The 9,600-nt window shown below is 32.7% G+C and overlaps 1 long non-coding RNA gene across 1 annotated transcript; it reads right to left on the reverse strand.

The window, feature by feature from the left end:
• Nucleotides 1–671: 671 nt before the first annotated feature.
• On the reverse strand, nt 672–9,329 carry LOC110008362 (uncharacterized). Its single transcript, XR_002283186.2, has 4 exons — nt 8,418–9,329; nt 7,987–8,083; nt 1,235–1,285; nt 672–1,025 (listed from the first exon to the last, which is right to left on the reverse strand). It is a non-coding gene; the product is annotated as an uncharacterized LOC110008362 (long non-coding RNA).
• Nucleotides 9,330–9,600: the final 271 nt, after the last annotated feature.

Below are 9,600 nucleotides of genomic sequence, written 5' to 3' on the forward strand. Positions count from 1 at the left end.
CAAAATGGCCATCTTCTTTAAAAAATGATAATTGAGTCCTTTATTTATTTAATAACATGCATCACTACTTAAAAAGGAGTATGTAATAAAAAATAGTTTATATTATAGAACGAAAAATTATATCCAATTTAGTAAGTTTTTACACATAGTATTTCCTAATGTTTATTTAAAAATTTATACAAAAGGTACAATTTATTTTCAAATATAAATATATTTAGAATAATTTGTTATACAAGTAGAGTTTTAAAAAATCAAATTTAAAAAATCTATAGATAACTATAAACACGTTTAAATTGATAATTATTGCTTATAACTACAATTCAAAATAATTACGCTTTTTATACCTATTTTGGATTATACTTATTTAATATTTTTAACTTATAATTATAGTACAAAATAGGTATAATGCAAAATAAGTATAAATAAAATTTATAAAGTATATTTATATTAAAAAAATGGGGGAGAGAGAGAGAGAGAACAGAAACGTAAGAGCAACAAAGAGAGGAAGAGAAAATTAAGAGAGAGGAAGAGAAAATCAGGGGAAGAGGGAGAGGGAGCTTGAGAATGTGTGTGTGCGTGTGTTGGGGGGGAAGGAGGGGAAGAAAATAGAGATTCGGTCGGATTACCAAAAAAATGGAGTTAATGTACTTGAATGCATGCATGTAGGTACGTTTTGGGGGAATGTGGAGTTGGTAATTTTTCAATCAAATTCCTTGGAATGCCTCTGATTAACAGTAATAGGCTTATTGCTTTTTGGGACCATCTTATTCAAAGAATACAATACAAATTGGACTATGGAAGACTAAACCTCTTTCTTTGTGGGGAATTGCTGTTAATTAAGAAATCATTGACTAATCTTCTAATTTACTATGTCCCTTTTTCAATTGCTGAATGATGTTGTAAGGAAGTTAGAAAAGCTTATGAGATGATTCTTGTGGAGCGGAAGTGATGATAAGATCTTCCATATGACTCTTCCTTTTTTGTCAACACCTTCGAGCATCCATTGAGCAAAAAATCCCATCAGCCTGTATAGAAATGGAAGATTGTGTACTCGATCAATCAAAACACCATTGCCACACTTTCCTTGCAAAAATACATGGAAAGGACAAATGATCTATTATTTCTTCATCCCATTTACACATTAAACATTTGTTTGGCAAGATTTTACCTTTTTTATCAATAAATCAACTGTTAAAATCTTGTTCAAAACCAAGAGCCATACAAAAACCCTTACTTTCATGATAATGGCAGTCTCCATATCCTTGACATAGTAGGATCTCTCCACCTGTTATGATCATAAAACAATATTTATAAGCAGACCCCACAATGAAAGTTCATTTTTTACTCAAGCTCTCATATAATTTTTTCTTCCAATTCTGTCGAGGGATAATGAGATGGGTAGTAAAATGGGCTCACGCTACCCTAGACCTTAAGAGCTATCTCATAGAGTTCTTTTCTTCTACTATCCCAAATAGTTGCTTTCTTCTAATTTCTATGAACTACTCTCCTTCGACCCAAGAAAGCAACGACTTGGTAGAAGGCAAAGGATCCAACTGCTCCTGACAGATTTGATTAGAGGGTTAAGAGATTGATTATGTCACACAATAACATTTATTGTCCCTCATGCAACAACTTCACAACTTTGTCTACATTCCTGATTGGTGGGATGCCTTGATTTAGGAACTTAGCCCCATGTGGATCCTTCTCTATCAATTATCTCTACTAAGAGGTTTCTAATGACTGAATCATTGAGAGTAGTAACATGAATGCAAAAGTGTGGTCAGTTAAAGCCCCTAAAAGAGTTAGATTGTTTCTGTGGCTCCTGGAAGAAGACCACATTTCATCTAGGGATCAATTGAGGAAGAGAGGTAAAATTTTGGTTGATGTCTGTATCCTTTGCAAATAAGATGCAGAGGACAGTAGTCATTAGTGTTGAAATTTTGAGGGGAAGAGATGAATTTGCCAAAGTCCCAAGAATCAAAGGCAATGTCGTAAGACTGTGGATCGTAAAGATTAAATTTTACCAGAATAATTGAGAACTATGTGTTTTCTCTTCGTTCATCTCTATAGCTATGAAACCCTTCTTAAAGAGGGATGGGAGAGGGTCATTCGACTTTCCTCCTGCAATCTCTAAGAAACGTGGCCCTCTTTTCCTAGGATGTGGGTAGTTATCTTCTACCCATTGGATGAAGGGATATTCTTTCTCTATGAAGCCCTGTTTTAATGATAAATATTAAAATATATGATAAAGATAAAGAGAGAGAAATATAACATGTTTGAGGGCCACATGGCCATCCATATGTACCAACATATCCCACTTGACCATAAGGGCCAGATATATTGAAATAATATCATTTAGTGGGTTTAACATTTATGAGTATATCATTATCATGAGGCTTTTCACGCTATTGCTGTTATACATCTCATAAAAAAAAATCCAAAGCCATGTCATGGGGTTTTTCACGTTAATGCGGCTTTTCTTCTCATGACTGTGACATAAAAAAAAAATCTCATTTGGGAGTTCCTGATTTAAATATTTCTGCACTCAATTCCTTGGTTAAAGGTTCTACAATCATATCTGAAGATACAGTTATTTTATTCTTTTCAATAATATTATAAATGTAATGATAATCAATTTCAATGTGCATACCATTAGAACTATAGGCTCCATTTCTAATTGATGAGATGACAACTTGATTATTACAAAAAAATTAATAGGTCCGTCAGCTATATCCAGCTTCAAATCATTTATGAAGCGTTTAATCTAGACGGCATATGTTGTAGCAATATACTCGGCTTCCATAGTACATCGGGTTATACAACCTTGTTTCTTGCTAGATCAAGAAATACATCCACCTTCAAAGAGAATACAAGTCCTGAGGTTGATTTTTTATCATCTGGGTCTCCTGCAAAATCTGCAGCATAGTACCCAGTAACCTCTAAATTATCCATTTAGAAACACAACTTGTAATTTTTAATTTTTTTAATATATCTGAGTATCATTTTTACGGCTTACCAATAAGCCATCCTAGGATTACTCTGAAATATACTCACAAGACCATATGCATGACTCAAATCAGGTCTTGTACACAACATGACATAATTTATACATGTTATAGCTTGATCATATGGAATTCTTTCCCTTTCAGCTTTATCACTATCATTTAATGGATATACTTTCTTTGATAATTTCAAGCCTTACAAACGGGTGTATTTATGGGCTTGCAATTTTTCATTTTAAATCTCTTTAAAATATTTTCTAAATAATTTTCTTGAGATAAACATAGAAATCTCGAACTTCTATCTCTTACTATCTTAATGCCAAATATATATGAGGCTTCTTCTATATCTTTCATCTCAAAATGGGAACTTGGCCATGATTTGGTATGGTTAATCATGCCAATATCATTAACGGCTATCAAAATATCATCTACATACAGTGATAATATAACAAAGTTGCTCCCACTATTCCAGACATATACACAATGATCTAACATGTTGGCTACATAATCAATTTTAGTGATAGCATTATGAAAAGTAAAGTATCACTGCCTAGAAGACTGTTTTAGGCCATATAAAGATTTTTTAAGTTTGTATATTTTGCCTTCTTGGCCTTTAATTACATATCATTCTGGTTGTGTCATATATATATATATATATATATATATATATATATATCTATATATAATTTTAATTCTCCATTTAAGAAAGTTGTTTTGACATCTATCTGGAATAATTATAGATCATAATATGCAACTAATGCTAGGATGATCCTAATAGATGAAAATTTGGCTACTGGAGAATAAGTTTCTACATATCCCTTTGGGTAAATTCTTTAGCTATCAACCTAGTTTTATATTTATCAATGGATCCATTTGCATTAAGCTTTTTCTTTAAGATCCATTTGTAACCAATGACTTTTCTATCTTTAGGGAGGTTAACCAACTCCCAAACTTGATTTCTTTTAATAAAATCAAGTTCATCATTCATGGTTTGAGTCCACTCAGATGAGTCATGTGAGCTAATAGCTTCACTATAGCTTCGAGGTTTATCTATTGAATCCTCACTCATTGAAGAATAATTATTTTCATTCATAAATATATAAAATTCTTTTAGAGTCGTAGATGAGGCTTTGGTTTTTTTAGGCCTATCTGGTATATTTGATTCAATTGAATCATTCTCACCAATTGTAGAGGGAGACTGTGAAATAGGGTCTTGGAGACCTTTATCTTTATCAATTTTGTGTAAGTCAATAGGCTTACTTAAAATATTTTCATCATCTATATTTTCTAAAAAATGAGTATCACGACTCTCTATTAATGATCTAGTATCATGGTCATAGAATCTATAGCCCTTAGAATTTTCTGTAAAACATATAAAAGAGCATTTTATAGTTTTACTTTATAATTTATCTCTATTTTATGGTGGTATAAGCACATATGCCCAATAACCCTAAACTTTCAATATAGTAAGGTCAGGTTTCTTACATGTCCATAATTCATATAAGGTCAAGTTTATAGATTTAGTTAGAATACGATTAATAATACACATTGTAGTGTTGAGTGCCTCACCCCAAAAATGAGGTGATAAATTTGAATTGCTCATCATCGACCTAACCATGTCCATTAGAGCTCTATTTCTTCTTTCAGCTATACCATTTTGTTATGGTGTATATGGCATGATTGTTTGGTGAATTATACCATGCCCTTACAGCATTCGGTAAATAAGATGGAGCAATATTCACTTCCCCTATCTGTTCAAAGAATTTTAATATGCTTGCCTAACTAATTTTCTACCTCACCTTTATATTTTTAAAATGTTTCTAATGCATCTGATTTTTTACTAATTAGGTATATATATCCATAAATCATTTATAAATGTTATGAAATATTTCATATATCTATGTGTTTTTTTTTACATTTAATGGGCCACATATATCAGAGTGAACAATACTAAGTAGCTCACTAGATCTTCCCCTTTTGGGCAATGTTTCATAGTTAATTTACCAGAAATACATGGCTCGTATGTTTTGAACACAATTTCTCTTAGATTGGGGAGCAAGCATCTTTTAACCATGTAATTCATTTTGTCTTTATTTATATGTCACAATCTTAAGTGCCATAAATATGAATCATCCACACACACAAAATCATCAAAAGAGGCATCATAATAATCAGAAACAGATGAACTTTCACTAATATTTAGTCGGTACAAATTGTCAACTTTAGTACTATACACCAAAGCTCTAGAATGCTTCCCAATAGTTACCCGACCAGACCTAAACCTTATTTCATAACCATTATCATCTAACATAGGAACATAAATCAAATCGCGTCTTATATTGGACACATACAAAGTATCAGTCAATAGGAGATTTGTTCCTACTGGTAAATAGAGCTTGAAAGTAGTGACACCAAATACATCATCGTAGGTGTCATTTCCCATATAAATCCGCTGGTTACCTGCTGCAATCTCCTTCAACTCTATGAATTCATCCTTAATTCTCGAGACATGTCGAATGAAGGCTAAGTCAACCACCAATTTCTCAGGTCATGGTCGGTAACTATTGATTCTATAACTACGTAGATCAAGTCATTTCTTTTATTTTGATTATTTCGAGTGTTGTTGTTATTCTAGTTCTTATTTTTATTTTTCAGCTTAGGACAATTAAACTTGATGTGCCCAATTTTCTACAATAAAAACAGGTCTTCTCAACCTTATTCTTTTGGTTTTTAAAAATTCTCTCATTTCCCTTATACTTACTATTATTCTGATTATTGTAAGGTTTCTTGGGAATCTGAGAATATCAACTTTAAGCAAAGTGGAGCTCATTTAACTTCATTCTCATTCTTTTCTCAGCTTCAATACTGATGTGCATGGGAAGATTCAACATAGTTATCGCTTGTGCAGAGGTTCAATGCAATTACAACAGGCTCTCAAGATGGAGGGAGACTGTTAAGGGCAATAAACACATGCATACGGTCAGGAATTGGATTCCCAACTGCAACAATGTCCTTTACGAGCACTGTCATTTTATTGACATACTCGATCACTGAGTACTATTCTTTCATTCTGCAATAATTATATTTTTCTAATAATAATTACACATGAGTCTCATAAGTGGTCTCATACTTTTCAGATAAGGCACCCATCATACTTTGAGTTATAGTGTGGTCCTCAAAGACTATAATTTAAATCATCGTCCCTAAAACTCAACATAGTAGTCGTAGCTACTTTGTTATATTCTAATCATTTTTCAAGTCGTCTTCTAGCTTGACCATTCGCATTAGACTCTAAAATTGGTGGTTTTGTATCTAGAACATATTCCAAAGAGAATATATCAAATTTTTCATTTCCACATAGAAAACTTGGTTTCATTGAGTTTTTCAAGTTTTGATAGTTCTAACAAGACTAGCCTAGATGCCATTTTAACTATTAAATTATACCTAAAGGTTCAAAAAATTCAATTGTGTTTAAGAACATGGTTGTCTGTTAGTCAAATCAATAGGTTGTTGATTCTTAATGAGCTGTAACCTGAAGAATTTTTTTTGAACAGTTGATGTTTGCACTGTTGTGATGCAGTAAACTAAAAAAATAAGGCAACAAAACTATTTTATGCAATTCTTGTATAAGAATAATTTTCATAAATATATGAATATGTTTTAGCACATGAGAGAGAGTCTACAATGATATTTAATATTCTCAATAAAAAAAATGGCATAACATAATCACAAAAATTGAGTTCACTAAAACAAGATCATGAAAATTTCTCACTTAAAGAGACCAAAGCATAGGATAATTATGTAAGGCAGTGACAATTACGATGCTAATAAAATATGTAGAAAATCCCCAAATTATAAACCACAAAAAATGCACGTAATTGATATGTCAACCTTTACTCGAATAGTTGTTGTGTGCATAACAATTTGCAATAATCCAATAAAAATATACATTAATTTTCAACAACAAAAAAAGGAAGAAGAAAGATGCAAGCCGACTGATTTTCAGCAGTCCATGGTCAATAAAGAGTATATAACAGTAAGGAAATTTATGTCATATCCAACTTTTCAAGTAGGGAAAAACACTATCAAGGATCATAGTTATAACAACTGATGGTAAGGCAAACAAGAAAACATGCAAAAACTTGTTGGATATTTAGATTCTCATTACCAAAGAAAAGCAAGCATGTGTACTCAGCTACTGTACATAGAGTAGAAGAATTTAGGCAGTCTTTACAATTTTTTTTTAGTTGCTGATTTTCGACAGCAGTTATGTGTCTCTTTGTTTCTCTCTAAAATTTTAGCAATATCTCTATTTCTGGCTCTCTAAAATTACAACAGTTTCCAAGATTTCTAAAATTACAGCAGCTTCCAATAGAGAAATTTAGAGAGAAGACGTTAGAGTTTTGGATTGGTTCAATGTTTTTCTTTCTCCTTTCAATACTGATGATTTCGTTGAAAGGAAATTATGTATAAATCCAATACATAATAAACAAACTACAAAAAAGAAGATAAGCACAAAACATCTTACAGAGAGAATGTTGATAATTACGTTTAAAGGGAATTATGCATATATCCAATGCATAATAAACAAACTACAAAAAGGAAGATAAGCACAAAATATCTTAGAGAGAGAATACTGATAATTTTATTAAAAGGGAATTATATATATCCAATGCATAACAAATAAACTATATAAAAAAAAAGATAAGCAGAGAATATCTTAGACAGAATAGGGTTTCTTTGAGAAGCCTTAAATTTGCTAGGAGGGTTACGTGTTCACCTATTTAGGTTTAAGAAGTTAACAGAAGAAAAGATCATGAAAGAGAAAAAGAAAATGAAGTTCAAAATTTCAAACTATTAAATTCAAGGTTAAAAAAAATTTATAACAAGATATACAGGAATGACAAAGCACAATATCAAAGTTACTGTAAATTAAACTCAAAAAAAGTAAGATATAAACACCAACAAAATTGAAAGATAGAACCTGGGAACGTCTAGATTATGGGTCCACCATGCCTCTACAACCTTACTCTGATGCCAATGTTGAAATTTTGAGGGGAAGAGATGAACCCGCCAACGTCCTAAGAATCAAAGGCAATGTTGTAAAACTGTGGATAGCAGAAATCAGGTTTTACCAGCACAATTGAAAACTTTGTATTCATCTCGATAGCCATGAAACCCTTATTAAAGAAAAATAGGAGGAGTCGTTCTCCACGTTTGACTTTCTTTTTGAAATCTCTAAGAAACATGTGGCTCTCTTTTCTTAGGAGGTGGGTAGTTATCTTTTACCTTTTGGATAAAGGGATATTCTCTCTCTATCAAAACCTTTTTTATTGATAAATATTAAAATATATGGTAAAGATAAAGAGGGAGAAATATGGCATATTTGAGAGCCCCATAACTACCCATACGTACCAACAATTTGTTTCTCCATAGTCCCTTTGTGACTCCCTTCTAGAATTGGGTTGCTTGTATCTCTAATTGGAAGTGGATTATGCCAACGAACATGTAGCAGTTCTTTGCTCTTTTATTCTTCACCCCATTCACTTTGAATGGCATTCACCTCTGGCATCTTTTAGTAGCAGCTTTGTTGTCGTCACTTTGGAAGGAACACAATCCCAGGATCTTCGAGGGGATCTCTCATAACTTTGTTGATATCTGTCGAGGGGTAATCAGATGGTCAGTAAAATGGGCTCACGCCACCCTAGACTTTTAAGAGCTGTCGCAAAGAATTCTTTTCTTCCATCCCAAGGGTTGTTTTTTTCTAATTTCTATGAACTACGCTCCCTTTGGCTCAAGAAGACAATGAAATCTTCTCTACAGTTGCCCCACACCCCCCCAGTTAGTTGGCTCAAACCGAATTTTGAGTTGCTTAGGAAGCAGGATTTGGAGGCACTATCAAGAATGCGCAGAGTGACGTTATCTTTACCTACAACAGCCAACTAAACTTTTGCGACATCACTGAGGCTGAGTTGAGAGCAGTTAGAGGAGTCTTAAAGCTCCAGGATTCTCACAACAAAATAATTATTGAAGGTAACTCAGCTAATGTCATTAACGGGTGCACCCTTCCTCACTTGACCCCTTGGCAATGGACTTTCGTTGTGGACGAGATTTAGCTAGCCATCCTTGGAGAAGAGGACCATTTCTGCCCTTTAAATAGAAAGAAGAATGGCGACGCTGATTATCAAGTTGGGCTTTCTTCTTAGACTTTCCCCCCCCTCTTTTCTACCTCCTACCTCTTCTATTTTGCTTTTCTCTTGTTTTTGCGTTGTTACTCTTTATTGTAACACCATTTGTACTTCGGAGCTCATGCTCCTTTTTAATGATGGTTTTTGAGAGCCTCACACTTATATAAAATATTTCAAAAGTAAATTTAGAGAAATCTATTAAAACAATGGAAAATTATAGATACTTTTCAAATTCAACTTTCAAGACATCTTACTCCCTCAAAATTTTTTATGTCACACTCTAAACCTCAATACTATTTTTTTTTATATTTATCCCCCAATTAAAAAGTCATTAATTTAAAACAAAAACGTTCTTACTTTTTCTTTTCTCCCCCTTTTGGAGTCAAGTGACTCTATCTCTCTAACCACAT

Source organism: Amborella trichopoda, chromosome 12 (genome assembly GCF_054954075.1).
Source record: "Amborella trichopoda isolate Santa Cruz 75 chromosome 12, AtrichopodaSantaCruz75HAP2 v2.0, whole genome shotgun sequence".
Classification (NCBI taxonomy): Eukaryota; Viridiplantae; Streptophyta; class Magnoliopsida; order Amborellales; family Amborellaceae; genus Amborella; species Amborella trichopoda.